This window comes from Benincasa hispida, chromosome 12 (genome assembly GCF_027475165.1).
Source record: "Benincasa hispida cultivar pf3 chromosome 12, pf3_genome.v1.1, whole genome shotgun sequence".
NCBI lineage: Eukaryota > Viridiplantae > Streptophyta > Magnoliopsida > Cucurbitales > Cucurbitaceae > Benincasa > Benincasa hispida.
In genome coordinates, this window is record NC_143489.1 from 53,365,866 (window position 1) to 53,381,069 (window position 15,204).

Here is a 15,204-nt window from a genome sequence, read left to right on the forward strand (position 1 = left end):
TCTAGGATTAATTTATTCAATATAGATTTAAAGTAATTATACTAACATAATGAATGCATGAGAATAACTTATTCTCATGCCAAAGCTACAAAACTTGTAGCAAACAGGGACGTTTATCCCTTACCCATTCCCAACTCTATTCCCATCTCAATTCCCTCCATCTAAACACCCCTTTATGACTTTTTTTTTCTTTTCTTTTCTTAGTTTAATACTTTGCAGAATTTAAAGCCCTTCGGCCTTTAAAATTAGTACTTAACCTACTAAGTTAAGTTTAAATTGATTTTTTTTTTATTTGATAAGTAAGTTTTCTTAAAAAGAATAAAAATAAAAATAATCACAATTAAGTTTGACGTATATATATTTATCAAAAAGTAAGCTAAAACTATTCCTTTATTTACTTTAAACACTTATCTTATATTAATTCCTTAAAAGAAAAAAAAAAACCCCTAATTCCTTCTCATCCCATCGTTAAGAATAATAATAATAATAATAAGTTCTTTCTCATCCCCTCTTTCTAGTTTCTTAATAATTTTTCTAATTTTATTATTCTTCTTCTTACCTTTTAAATTTCAATGTATTCCTATTTTCTTTCTTTATATATACCATCTGATCTCCTTCTCAATTCTCACTTACTATTTAATATATTATTCTCTAATTCTTCTCTACTTTTTTTTCTATCTCATCTCTAAATATGTAACATTCAAAAGTTAGGAGAAGACATGAATGAACCGAGATCACATCCGAATGACATGGATAGTAAGAATATAAAGTAAGGTTAAGAAAGACCTAAAAGAATTGAAAGTTATTATCTATAATAATAAGGTGTACATTCCCAGTAACTCAATAATAGGAACTCAAAAGTTAAACGTACTTAGCTTGGAGGAATCATATATTGGGTGACCACTCAATAATGTTCCTAGGAAGTATGTGAGTGAGAACGAAACATGCTGAAAGGATCCGTGTTGATTTGCGAGGGATAGTCTTCATTCTTAGAAACAGTTCAAGACAAATAAGAATGACGAAGCCAGATTGTAGAGGATGTAAGAGAATGTCGAGACTGTTCAATGAGAAATTTTGGACCAATCACAAATCACCACGTCGTTTGCTAAATTAACGACGAATTTCTAAATCATTGACTTTGGGTCCAATTAGAAGTTGACACATGTCCCGAATTGAATTGAAGACAAGTTTCGATGACATCATGCGGATGAATCAGATGAGATTAAATTGGTCCAATTTAATATTACTATTTGGGCTTAAAGTCCAAACTACAAAAAAAGTTGAATTGGACCCAAATTTCAGATCAGGCCTAAAACCAACTAATTAGGCTCAAGGGCCAGGCCCATGGACCAACCAAGCCCATGAAGCCCATCTGAGAACTCTATAAATAGAGAAGTTCTCTTCATTTGTAAAGACAGCATTTTCTACACTCAGAAGACCCAGAGAGAATTCACTAACAAGCAGAGGACTCCCAAGACTCCTGAAGTTGTGCTCCTATAAGGCAGAAGACCTTTGAAGACACAAATACTCTTCCAAGACTTCTACTTCAAGCTTCCAAGCCTCATGAAGCTCCACTCCTATAAGGCAGAAGACCTTTGAAAATACAAATACTCTTCCAAGACTTCTACTTCAAGCTTCCAAGACTCCTAAAGCTGCACTCCTATAATGCAGAAGACCTTTGAAGTCACAAATACTCTTTCAAGACTTATACTTCAAGCTTCCAAGATTCCTGATTCTACACTCCTATAAGGCAGAAGACCTTTGAAGAGACAAATACTTTTCCAAGACTTCTACTTCAAGCTTCCAAGACTCCTGAAGCTGCACTCCTATAAGGCATAAGACCTTTGAAGACACAAATACTCTTCCAAGACTTCTACTTCAAACTTCCAAGACTCCTGAAGCTGCACTCTTATAAGGTAGAAGATCTTTGAAGACACAAATACTCTTCCAAGACTTTTACTTCAAGCTTCCAAGACTCCTGAAGCTGCACTCTTATAAGGCAGAAAACCTTTGAAGACACAGATACTCTTCCAAGACTTCTACTTCAAGAACGTTCGGTGCTTTCCTTCTCCAAGTCACGCATATTCACCCAACTGGGAGAGAATTAGAGGACCAAATATTAGAGATCGAACCACATCGCACCAAATCAACTCTAACATTAACACCAACTCAAGTTGAACTCCACGAAACACGTTTCTCTGGAAACCTCATGTGAACAAATTGGCACGCCCAGTGGGACCTCTCTACCTCTCATCTTTTTCTCAGCATTCAAAAAAGCCATATGGCACCTAAGAAGGTGGCATCCAAATCTCCTAAGAAGATGGCATCCAAAGTTTCCTCCACAAACGACTCATACAAGGGACCAGTCACCCGCGGCCGTTCAAAAGAAATCACGCAGGAGCAAGAGCAGGGCTCCCCCATCACCTACGACATCTTGAAACAAATGATGGAATCCCCACAAAGTGGGGTTGTCATCAAAGAAAACCTCTTGTTCAATAACTCGACTTTCACGCCCGACGGATCGGAAAGAGATTCACTGCCAGATGTGATTTCTATCATGATGGCGGATGTGACGGCGAAAGTGGCCATAGCTGAAATGAAAAGGAAGATTAACTTCCTGATGAAAGTCGTCGAGGAGCGAGACCACGAGATCGCTTCCCTAAAGGAACAAATGCAGTCTCGAGAGGCTGCTGAATCAAGCCTAGCACCCACGATGAAAGCAATCGACAAGGGGAAGACCATGCTACAAGAAATTCAATCGCAACAGTTAGCCTCGGTGGCCTCTTTGTCGGTCCAACAACTACAAGACATGATCATGACCTCCATAAGAGCTCAATATGGAGGGCCGACTCAAACCTTTTTCATGTATTCCAAGCCATACACTCAGAGGATCGACAACCTGAGAATGCCTACTGGATATCAGCCCCCAAAGTTCCAACAATTCGACGGAAAGGGCAACCCAAAGAAACACATCGCCCATTTCGTAGAAACATGTGAAAATGCGGGAACAAGAGGAGATCTACTAGTCAAACAGTTCGTCAGAACCCTCAAAGGGAATGCTTTTGACTGGTACACAGACTTAGAGCCTAAGGTGATTGACAGCTGGGAGCAACTTGAAAGAGAATTCTTGAATCGCTTTTACAGCACCAGACGCACCCTCAGGATGATGGAGCTAATAAATTCCAAACAACGGAAAGGGGAACCAATCGTCGACTACATCGATTGATGGAGAGCTCTGAGTCTGGATTGCAAAGATCGACTCACCGAGTTATCTGCTGTGGAAATGTGCACGCAGGGTATGCACTGAGAACTCCTCTATATCCTACAAGGGATTAAGCCCCATACCTTTAAAGAATTAGCGACCCGCGCTCACGACATGGAACTAAGTATCGCCAATAGAGGAACGAGGGACTTTCTAAACCACGAACCGAGGAAAGACAAGAAAGAGGTGAAGGGCACCGAGAAAACTGTGAAAGGTGTCACGAAGGAATCAATGGTCATTAACACAACCCCATTGAAGTTCTCCTCAAAAGGGAAAGAAAAGAAGATAGAGAAGAAAGACCAAGAAGGCGAGAGACGTCGCCCAACCATGAAAGAAAGACAGGCGAAGGTTTATCCATTCCCGGACTCTGACGTAGTGGACATTCTTGAACAATTACTGGAGAACCACCTTATCCAATTGCTAGAATGTAGGCGACCGAAATAGGCCGGCAAGGTGGATGACCCCAATTACTGCAAGTATCACAGGGTCATCAGTCACCCGGTCGAAAAATGCTTCGTACTGAAAGAATTAATCCTCAATTTGGCCCGTGAAAGGAAAATAGAATTGGATCTAGGCGAGGTGGTCCAAACGAATCACGCTGCAGCAACAGTAACTCCGAGCATGGCGCCACCAACCATATCTTATGAAAAAAGGGAGAGCTCGGTCCAGTTTGGGACCTTCAAACCTATGGTAGTGCGGTTTTAGCAGAAGGTCCAAGCTACAGATCCTCAAAATGGAGAAGAGCGCACTGACGATGACGATAACGAAGACTGGATTCTTGTGGCACGTCGTAAGAAGGGAAGACTGAACTCTACCCAAAAAGAGCTACGCTCTCATAGAAGCTACAAGAGAGAGAGCAAGACACAAAAAAGAAAGGGTAGAAAAAAAGCGTAAAGACCCAAAGCTGTCAACGGGGAAGACGAGGATGTTTCTCGTCCCAGATGACAGATAACCTTAGCAGATTTCTTCCCGAAGAACTTCTGCAATTAGGATTCAGAGGATATACCAGAGATTGTCGTATGTTGTGCTGTCAGTATCAGGAAGGAGGAAGATACTATTCCAGGCCCATTAAGGTCGACGGGAGAACCAAAGGGTTCGTCATTATCCAACATAGACGACCTGATTTCACTCCCTCGAGAGGCTAAAACGACCCTAATCGAAGCACTGTTAGAATCCAATGCCTTTGGCATACCAACCCCCACAACACATACTTATGCTTCGTGTTGCACATCTATAGGTTTCTCAGACGAAGATCTGCTGTTGGGATCCAAATTGCATAATAGACTTATGTACGTCTCTGGATACATTCGAGAACAGAGAATGGGTCGAATCCTCATCGACAATGGATCCACCATCAATATAATGCATAAGACGACTATGAAACAGTTGGGCATACTCATGGAAGAACTATCAAACAACAAATTAGTAATTCAGGGTTTTAATCAAGGTAGCCAAAGAGCGATAGACATGATATGCTTGGAGCTTCTCATTGGCGATCTAGAGGCCGACGCGCTGTTCCATATGATAGACTCAAAGACCACCTACAAACTACTATTGGGACGCCTCTGAATTCATGGGAATGGTGTGATTATGTCGACACTACATCAGTGTTTCAAGTTTTAGTAGGACGGGATTAAGAAGGGCGAAGCAGATTCTAATCCGTTTTCTGAAGTCGAGTCTCACTTTGCAGATGCAAAGTTTTACTTAAAGAGCGAGAATTTTGGTGAGACTATGCCAGCGGGGAATTTTCCGATGAAGAAAATGGATGGATCCTGATCGAAGTCGCCAGTAGACGCGGGCAAGGTGTGAGCCTCCAGCCCAAAAGAGGACAGAGTGTCCCTGGGCGTAAGAGATACCCCTGTGGTGAGGGGCGGGAAAGCCTCAAAACCTCCGATTCTGCACTATGTCCCTTTATCAAGACGAAACAAGGGTGAGTCACCTTTTGCAGAATGCTCAAAGGGTTTGCAGGTCGGCGACAGAGAAATTCTAAAGGAGAGTTTCGTCACACCCCTCACCCCGATAACGAGGTAGGAAGTCCACAAGCCGGAGGTAGAAGCGACGGGGTCAAAGCTGCCCGAGAAGCGAACGGAAGACGGATTCGATCCCAAAGCTTACAAGCTGTTGGCAAAGGCGGGCTACGATTTCACAACTCACACTAAGTTCAGAAGTTTGAAGATTTACGAGCAACCCCGTCTCTTGCCAAACCAAAAAAAGCTCTTGCAAGAGGGACACGCTATAACCATGTCGAGGGTGGATCTCGGATATGAGTCGTTAGAGCCAGTCCACATAATCAGAAAAGCGAAGGGGAAAGTGGCCAATAACAATCATATCACTGCGGAAGAAGTTGATGATACAGGAGAAAAGGAGGGCAAAGGTAAAAGAGCCTCAGCCTTCGACCGTATCAAACCACCTGCCGCACGAGCTCTGGTCTTCAAAAGATTTAAGCATAACAGAAGCCGAAAGAGGAAGCCCACATACTATTCCCAAAGATATTCGACGCTTAGTCTTTCGAAGGTTAACTCTGCCAAATGAAGAAAATGAGGAGATCATCTATCAATCGACGGTGGTGGTACGACCGTCAGCCCTCGAAAGACTAGGTGTAGTTCCAAAGAAGAGTGAAAGAAAACCCCGCACTCCCATTTTCGATCGCTTGAAGCACGAAAGGGCTGAATGTCCCCTCAATCAATATGTCCCTAGCAAGACACAGAGGAAAGGAAGAGTCTGCACTAACATCCTCGAAAAAACTACAGGAAAGAAGGGGCCAATACCTTGAGTGTCCATCTGGCGGCGAATTGGCCTGAAAAACACTGAAGCGTTATTAGATCAGAAACCATAAGAAGAGGCAAGAAATGATGAGGAAATCCATAGTACCATCCCCTCACGCATGAAGAGAAAGACCTTCGTTACCCTAAACACAAATGAGGGCACGCTCAAAGTAAAGAGACGCGACATCGTTTTCACCAACCCTCAGAATGGAAATCTAGAGTGGGAGAAAGTCGAAACTTCATGCCACCATATCACCGTCACCGAAGGACCCGAAGAAGGTATGACCGAAGAGGAAGGGGAAGACGCTCCGCAAGGGCTAGAGGACGGTGGTCAATTCACAGTGGACGAGTTAAAAGAAGTGAATCTGGGCACCGTAGAAGAGTTGCGTCCGACTTTCATTAACGCGTCTCTCTCGAAAGAGGAGAACGAATACATGAGTTTACTCACCTAATACAGGGATGTTTTCGCGTGGTAATACAAATAGATGTCGGGACTAGATCCAAAAGTAGCAGTCTACCATCTCGCGATCAAACAGAGGTGTCGACCCGTTAAGCAGGCTCAACGACGCTTTCGACCAGAACTTATGCTTCGACCAGATATTATCCCCTAGTTGAGGTTGAGGTCAATAAACTGATTGAGGCCGGGTTCATCCGTGAAGTTAAATATCCAACGTGGATAGCCAACATTGTCCCGGTTAGAAAGAAAAATGGACAGCTTCGTGTTTGCATAGACTTTCGCGACCTAAACACCGCTTGTCCTAAAGACGATTTCCCATTACCCATCACAGAAATCATGGTCGATGCGACAATGGGACATGAGGCCCTATCCTTCAAGGACGGATCTTCCAGATATAACAAGATATGGACGGCCCTCGAAGATGAAGAAATGATGGCATTTCGAACCCCAAAAGGGATATACTGTTACAAGGTAATGCCCTTCGGGTTGAAGAACGCCGGTGCCACTTATCAATGCGCCATGCAGAAAGTGTTTGACGATATGTTGCACAAACATGTGGAGTGTTATGTGGATGACCTTGTGGTTAAAACCAAGCGACGACAGAACCATTTGAAGGATCTAAGGATCGTGTTTGATTGCCTGCAAAAGTACCAGTTAAAGATGAACCCCTTCAAATGCGCGTTCGGTGTAACTTCAGGAAAATTTCTGGGTTTCGTTGTGAGACATTGAGGGATAGAGATAGACCAATCTAAGATTGATGCCATCCAGACGATGCCAAGACCAAGAAATCTACATGAGCTGAGAAGTCTGCAGGGACATTTGGCCTACATTTGGAGATTTATTTCTAACCTGGTAGGGCGGTGTTAACCCTTTCAAAGACTGATGAGAAAGGGAGAGAAATTCGAATGGGACAAGGCCTATCAGAATGCTTTCGATAGCATAAAGAGGTATCTGATTAGCCCTCCTATTTTGGGAGCCCCAGGAGCCCCAATAGCAAGCAAACCGTTGATACTATACATCGCAACGCAAGAGAGAGCATTAGGGCACTGTTGGCACAAGAAAGGCAAAAGGGAAAAGAATGCGCTCTCTATTACTTGAGTATAACCCTGAATGGAGCCGAGATCAATTATTCACCTATAGAGAAGACATGCCTTGCACTCTTCTTCGCCATAGATAAGTTGAGGCACTACATGCAGGCCTTCATAGTCCACTTAATCGCGAAGGCCGACCCCATCAATTACGTCTTGTCTAGGCCGGTCCTCTTGAGACGTTTAGCCAAATGGGCAACCATGCTTCAATAGTACGACATTATTTATGTACCACAAAGGTCACGCATTGGCCGATTTCCTGGTAGATCACTCAGTTCCATCGGATTGGGAGTTAAGTGAAGACTTGCCTGATGACGAAGTTCTCTTCACAGAGACCTCAGAATCGTGGGTCATGTTCTTTGACGACGGGGCACGAAAAAGTGCCGCGGGGGTAGGTATCGTTCTCATTTCGCCAGAAAAGCACATGTTGCCTTATAGCTTCGCACTTGCCGAGTCATGTTCAAACAACGTTGCTGAATACCAAGCTTTGATAATTGGCCTCCAAATGGCCTTAGAAATTGGAATAGCTTGTATAGAAATCTTCGGTGACTCAAAGTTGATAATCAATCAACTCTTATGCTAGTACGAGGAGAAGCATGACGACTTGAAAACCTACTTCACCTACGCTCGCCAGTTGATGGAGAAGTTCGAAAACGTGGCATTGGAACATGTCCCAAGGACGGAGAACAAGAAAGCATATGCCTTGGCAAACCTAGCCACCGCTTTAACGGACCTGGATAATGTGCCCCTTAATATATCGTTTTGGCGGAGATGGGTTGTACCTCCGATTGGGACTGCATATGGGGAAACGAATGCGCTATCGGTCTACCTAACCGATGAGGAAGACTAGCGACAGCCCATCATAGATTACCTTGAGCTCAGAAGGCTTCCGAATGACTCCCGCCGTAAAATCGAGGTTCACAGGAGGGCTCGCATTTCATTTACTATAAAGGGGTCTTATACCATTGATTCGTTGAGGGACTTTTCCTTCGGTGCCTCAGTGAAGAAGAGTTAGCGAAGGCTCTGGAAGAGGTACACTCGGGCGTATGTAACGCGCATCAAGTAGGACCAAAGCTACAATTCCAACTGAAAAGAATGGGTTATTATTGGCCGGGAATGATCCAGGATTCAATGGATTATGCGAATAAATGTGAAGCCTGTCAATATCATGCGAATTTCATTCACCAACCGCCCGAGCCTCTATATCCGACCATAGCCTCGTGGCCTTTTGAAGCATGGGGGCTCGATCTGGTCGGCCCTATAACGCCTAAGTCGACAGTACGACACTCCTACATCCTCGCAGCCACTGACTACTTCTCAAGATGGGCTAAGGCTGTCGCGCTAAATGAAGCTAAGAAAGAAAACGTGGTGGATTTTATCCATACTCATATCATTTATCGGTACGATATTCCCCATCGGATCGTAACAGATAACAGAAGACAATTCTTCAATAGTTTGATAGACAGGTTGTGTGAAAAATTCAAATTCAAGCAGTATAAGTCATCTATATATAATGTCGCCGCAAATGGGTTGGCTGAGGCATTTAACAAGACATTGTGCAACCTGCTGAAGAAAATTGTCTCCAAGTCGAAGAGAGATTGGCAGGAGAAGATTAGTGAAGCGTTGTGGGCTTATTGCACCACTCACTGTACCTCTATAGGAGTCACCCCATACTCTCTCGTTTATGGGGTAAAAGCTGTCCTTCCTTTGGAAATAAAAATTCCATTGCTGAGAATGGCAGTGCAAGAAGGGCTGACTACGGAAGACAACGTCAAACTACGGCTCCAAGAGTTGGAAGCATTGGATGAAAAACGGTTAAAAGCTCAGCAAGTGCTGGAATGTTACAAGGCACGAATGTCTAAGGCTTTCGATAAACATGTAAAGCCTCGGTCCTTTCAAGTAGGTGATCTAGTGCTCGCCGTAAGGAGACCCATTATCACAATGAGACATACGGGGAATAAGTTCACATCTAAATGGGATGGACCCTACATCGTGCACTCCTATAAGGTAGAAGACCTTTGAAGACACAAATACTCTTCCAAGACTTCTACTTCAAGCTTCCAAGACTCTTGAAGCTGCAATCCTATAAGGCAGAAGACCTTTGAAGACACAAATACTCTTCCAAAACTTCTACTTCAAGCTTCTAAGACTCTTAAAGCTGCACTCCTATAAGGCAGAAGACCTTTGAAGACACAAATACTCTTCCAAGACTTCTACTTCAAGCTTTCAAGACTCCTGAAGCTGCACTCCTATAAGGCAGAAGACCTTTGAAGACACAAATACTCTTCCAAGACTTCTACTTCAAGCTTCCAAGACTTTGCACTCCTATAAGGCAGAAGACCTTTGAAGACACAAATACTCTTCCAAGACTTCTACTTCAAGCTTCCAAGACTCCTAAAGCTGTACTTCTATAAGGCAGAAGACCTTTGAAGACACAAATACTCTTCCAAGACTTCTACTTCAAGAACGTTCGGTGCTTTCCTTCTCCAAGTTAAGCATATTCACCCAACTGAGAGAGAATCAGAGGATCAAATATTAGAGATCGAACCACATCGCATCAAATCAACTCCAATATCAACACCAACTCAAGTTCAACTCCACGAAACACGTTTTTTCGGAAATCTCGTATGAACAAAGACCATTAGGTATCAAATTTAAATTTCTAATCCCAGCTTGAAGTGTTACAAAATATGTTCCCACTAAAGGAAAAACCGGTCATAACCAAAACCACTCGTTATAAAAACCCAATTCATAATATAAGATTATTAATTACAAAATGTACATTTATATTTTGAAATTATTGCTAAAAAGACCTCATTAATTTGAGATGTTTGCAAACCAAAACTTCCAGATTAGGAAACTTGACTAATTACTCTATATGTATTAATTTATCGATCCATGATAATATTGAAAAGAAAAAAGTGATTGAATCACTTTAAAAATTTATGGATAAAATTAAATTATAAATTTAGTGTTTAATTTATAGTTTTGAAAAATTTACTATTTAGTTTATATGATTTGAGTTTCATTTTACTTTAATTCACGTGGTCTTAAAAATAATTTCAATTTGATTCCTCTTGTTCGACTAAATCTCATAGGTCGTCTCTAAATGTATCGCATTTTATCCACTCAACCAACTCACTTATTTTCCTTCATTACTCAACCCTAAAACTTTATAATGCTTAACTTGTATAATTACATAAATAGAAATTATCATCCAAAAAAAAAACGCTAAATATGATTGATAAAGTTTAACTTAATAATAAGAGGGACAATGATTTAAATTTTAAGAAAAATTAAATTGAAACTAACTTAAATCATTTGTAGGGACAAGGTTGAAAATAAATCAGAACCATAGAGATTGAATTGAAAATTTTAAAAGGATCCGATTAAATTGAAACTTCAAGATTAAATTTACAATTTAATCTAAATTAAAAATAAATAAATAAAAACCAAATTTATAATTTAATAGCAAAATAATATTATCTATTTATTTACGACTAGAGAGAGGATTGACTTTTGAGCTAGAAATGAAGTCCACACTAACATCCAATTAACTTTAATTACTTGGAACTTAAGATTTTTAAGTGCAATTATGAGTAAAAAGGGCTGTGTGTGTTCATTAAATTCAGCTCACTTAATAATGAAACTGCATGCAGCTGCAATTAAAAACACCTTAATTTTAGTCAATTTTCATAATCAATGCTCAATAATAATGATCCACGTGAAAATTACTAATGAAACAAATACTACGGATTTATATGGGTTGAGTAGGATTGAATTGAAGATGTTTTTTAAATTAATTTAAAAATATTAATTGGTTGGATTGACAATCCAAAAGATCCGAACAAAGTCTCCAACCCAACCAAATTTTTAATATTTGAGTTGGATGGATTGAGTTGTCGGGTTATAACTTATTTTTTCTTATTAATTTAAAACACGTTAAATTATCTATAATATATATAATTGAGGTTGAGTTAGATCAACCGAAATTTTTACTTAGCCAATCCGAGATTCAATCCATTTTAACAAAAACAGAAAAAGTTCAACCAAATCCAATCTAATTCAAAAACAAAACTAATCTAACTCAATCTTTATAGTTTGGATTGAATAGTCCGCATGGTTTGATTGTCGAATTTTGTTAACACCACCAACAAACACAAAATCCTCTCCTTATTAATTATCTTAATGGCAATTATTCAAGCATTACCCATTTTAAGTTTTTATTTTCTTTTGTACATAGATTTTAATGGACAAATTTGTTGTAGTTTGACTGGATTAAATTCAGATAGTTATAAGATAGACTTGTTATTTCATCATTTCATTGATTAATTATTTTACAGTCATTTCATGAATTTGGTGATATGTGTTCTGTTATGTAATGATGTGGTAGATTTGTGATTTTTTTTCCTATTATTGTCAGTAAATTATTATTGTTCTGTTAATAATATATTTGAACACGTATAGTCATTTAAACATTCAAGTTCATTTTCTATATATTTAGTCCAATTGTTATATATTCAACTTAACAACCTTAAATTATTTTATATTGTTGTCTTAATTTAAAACTATAAAGTATTACCTATGTACTCAAAAGAAAAAGAAGGGGTAAATGTTGCCTATATGTGGATTAAAAGTTATGAAATATGTAGTCCAGCTAGTTAATTAAGCTAATTTCATATATTAACCCAAACAATTTATGCAAGTTTATAAGATTCCGGCTAAATTATATATATATATATATATACACCTTTATTCTTTGTTTAAAAAATAACATCATGTTCTTTTAAAAATTAGAATATTTTTCTTAACTAACTTTCATAAATGTTTCAAAACTACATTTGAATATCATTCAAAATTTTAAATAAAGATCGAGACTTGAAATTGTACAATAACTTAAAATAGAATTTTGGAATCCCATACCATTCGAGTTACCACAATATTGTTTGAGGTCTTAATATACGTCCAAAATCTTAAATTCTTTTTTTATTTCAATGATATTTTAAAATTTCTTTAAAGGATCAACGGTAATATTTTAACTTTTAAACGAATAAATCTAGGAACCAAATGAAAATCATAATACCAAAATGTGCTTGTGTAAAATTATTATTCTCTCATAGTCCTTCAAAAGTATAAGAAAAATCATTATGCAATTCTTCCTAAATAAATAGTGAAAAATAGAATTAGACAAAGAAGATGAAGAACTACTCGCTCATTTGATGTCAACATTTATTGGTTCTTATCTTCAAAAAAGTTTTATACACATTTGAAAAACTTTAAAATGAAATCCTAATAGAAACAACTCCAAAATTTAATCATAATAAATTGATTTTTCCCGTTGAATCTCAAGTCTCATCTTCACAATTCCACCATTCCCAAACGGATATTTGGGCCGTACTTGTGTGGCCCACATTATTGGGTAAACACCCAGGTCTTGAAATGCCACAAAAGCCCAGAAATAAAAGCCCATTACTCAATATTGGGCCGTGTCAGTTTCTTGGCCCAACCAACTTCTAAATCAACCTACCTACGGTCAGAAACAACCCACGATCATTCGATCATTCACATTCAACCAAAATAACAAATTATTTATTATTATTTTAAAAAAAAACAAATGGATGAAAAATAGGGAAGGACTAAGAAGACACGTGGTGAAAGAGAGAGGAAGGCCCCAAAAAAAAAAAAGAAATTGTATTTTATTTATCCCCAATGATGACGTGATAAAAGCACCAAAATTGGAAATTTGATAACATCAATACGGACGAGAAACCAGAAGAACAAAGCTTGTTGGTGTTAGTGAGGCCAACAGGAGAAAAAGATTTTCTTCTTTTTTTTTTTTAAAAAAAAATTAAAATAATAAAAATGTTTGGGAATGAGGAATGTGGGGGGTATGGAAGTGCACGTGGGAGGGAGGGTATAGAGAGTGACACGTGGGAAGAGAATTGGCGTTATTGGCACGTGTTGGATTGGAGTAACTGCCAACCCTCGTGACCCCCACCTGACGACACAGAAGTCAAAAGACGGGAAGTTGGGGCAGGATTTATGTCAATGGGTCAAATGGCTGCCCTAACTTGAGCTGCCCGAGCTTCCCACGTGGGTCCTATGTGGTATTCCACGTGGACAGATGCTAAACGAATGGGTCCCACGTGGTACGTGCCATCCTCATTTTACATGCCACTATTTCGGGGGTTATTGAGAATTGAGATGTCAAAATTCGGCGCTTGTGTATGTATTCATTGTCTCTGTCTCATCACTTCCTTTAATTTAAAAACTCTGTCTAAACTTTTAATACTTGCTTTCAACTTTTGATTTTTTCTTTAATAAATTTATAATTTTTAATTTTGAGACGTTTTTTTTTAAGAAAAAAAATTTATCAACCTAATCGATAATGATATTCTTTTCCTCAAAACTCTGCCATCTGTCTTGCAAATGTTGAGAATAAAAACAAAAACAAATAATTTAGACTCGTTTGATAATTATTGGTCTCGTTTCGTAACTATTTCATTTTTTTATTTTTTTTTCTAAAAATTAAGTCTATGAACACTACTTTTACCTTTAAATTTCTTATATTATTATCTACTTTTTATCAATAATTTAAAAAACCAAGTCAAGTTTTGAAGTTTTGAAAACTAAAAAAAATAGTTTTTAAAATTTTGTTTTCATTTTTAGAATTTGACTAAGATTTCAACATTTCTATTTAAGAAAGACGCAAATCATTATAAGGAATGTGATAAGATTTCAACACTTTTATTTAAGAAAGATGCAAATCATTATAAGGAATGTGAAGGAAATATGTTTAATTTTTAAAAACAAAAAACTAAAACCAAAGGTTTACCAAATGGGGACTTACGTTTTGGTTTTTGGTTTTTGAAAATTAAACCTATTTCATTCTCATTTCTTATCATGATTGCATCTTTCTTAATTATAATGATTGAATTCTTAGCCAAATTTTAAAAATAAAAATAAATTTTAAAAGCTACTTTTTTAATTTTAAAAAATTTGCTTAGTTTTTAAATTATTGGCAAAAAGTAGATAATAAAGGAAGAAATTTGGAGGTAGAATATAAACCTAATTTTCAACAATAAAAAATAAAAAATAAAAATAAAAATGATTACTAAAGTGTGGATGAGGATATTATTTGCAAAGAATTTTTGTTTTGTTTTGTTTTTTTTTGAAAAAATGAAAAAAAAAGAGTGCATTATTTAATAGAGAAGAGATATTTAGGAAAAAATTAGAGAATGGTGAGTCTCAGTTTCCAAAGTTGTGGCATCCTCCCATTTAATTTGATTGAGATGTTTTAAAAACTAGAAAACTTAAAATAAATGTTGTTGGTACTTGAAGCTCCCTCTGTTTGTCTTGTTTGCACAACTTTTGCAGGCTTAAAAACAATGTTGATTCATTTCACCTCAATTACCAACACATACCAAATTGTAGGGAATCTTCTCTTAAAATCAGAGATTTATAATTTACTTATACCTCTTCTTCTTAAAAGCTCTACTTTCATGGAATATTAATTAGAGATGATCCCTCATTTCTCTCATATTCCAATTTCATGGATTTGGGAGTTGACAGCAATAAAATGTCTTTAAAGTTTAAATCATTAAAACCATTTTTTTTTCTAATCAAATTCTA

General features: G+C 38.1%; 1 pseudogene; it reads left to right on the top strand.

Moving 5' to 3' along the window:
- The first annotated feature begins 2,281 nt into the window (after positions 1–2,281).
- On the top strand, positions 2,282–4,831 carry LOC150032067 (uncharacterized; annotated as a pseudogene).
- Positions 4,832–15,204: the final 10,373 nt, after the last annotated feature.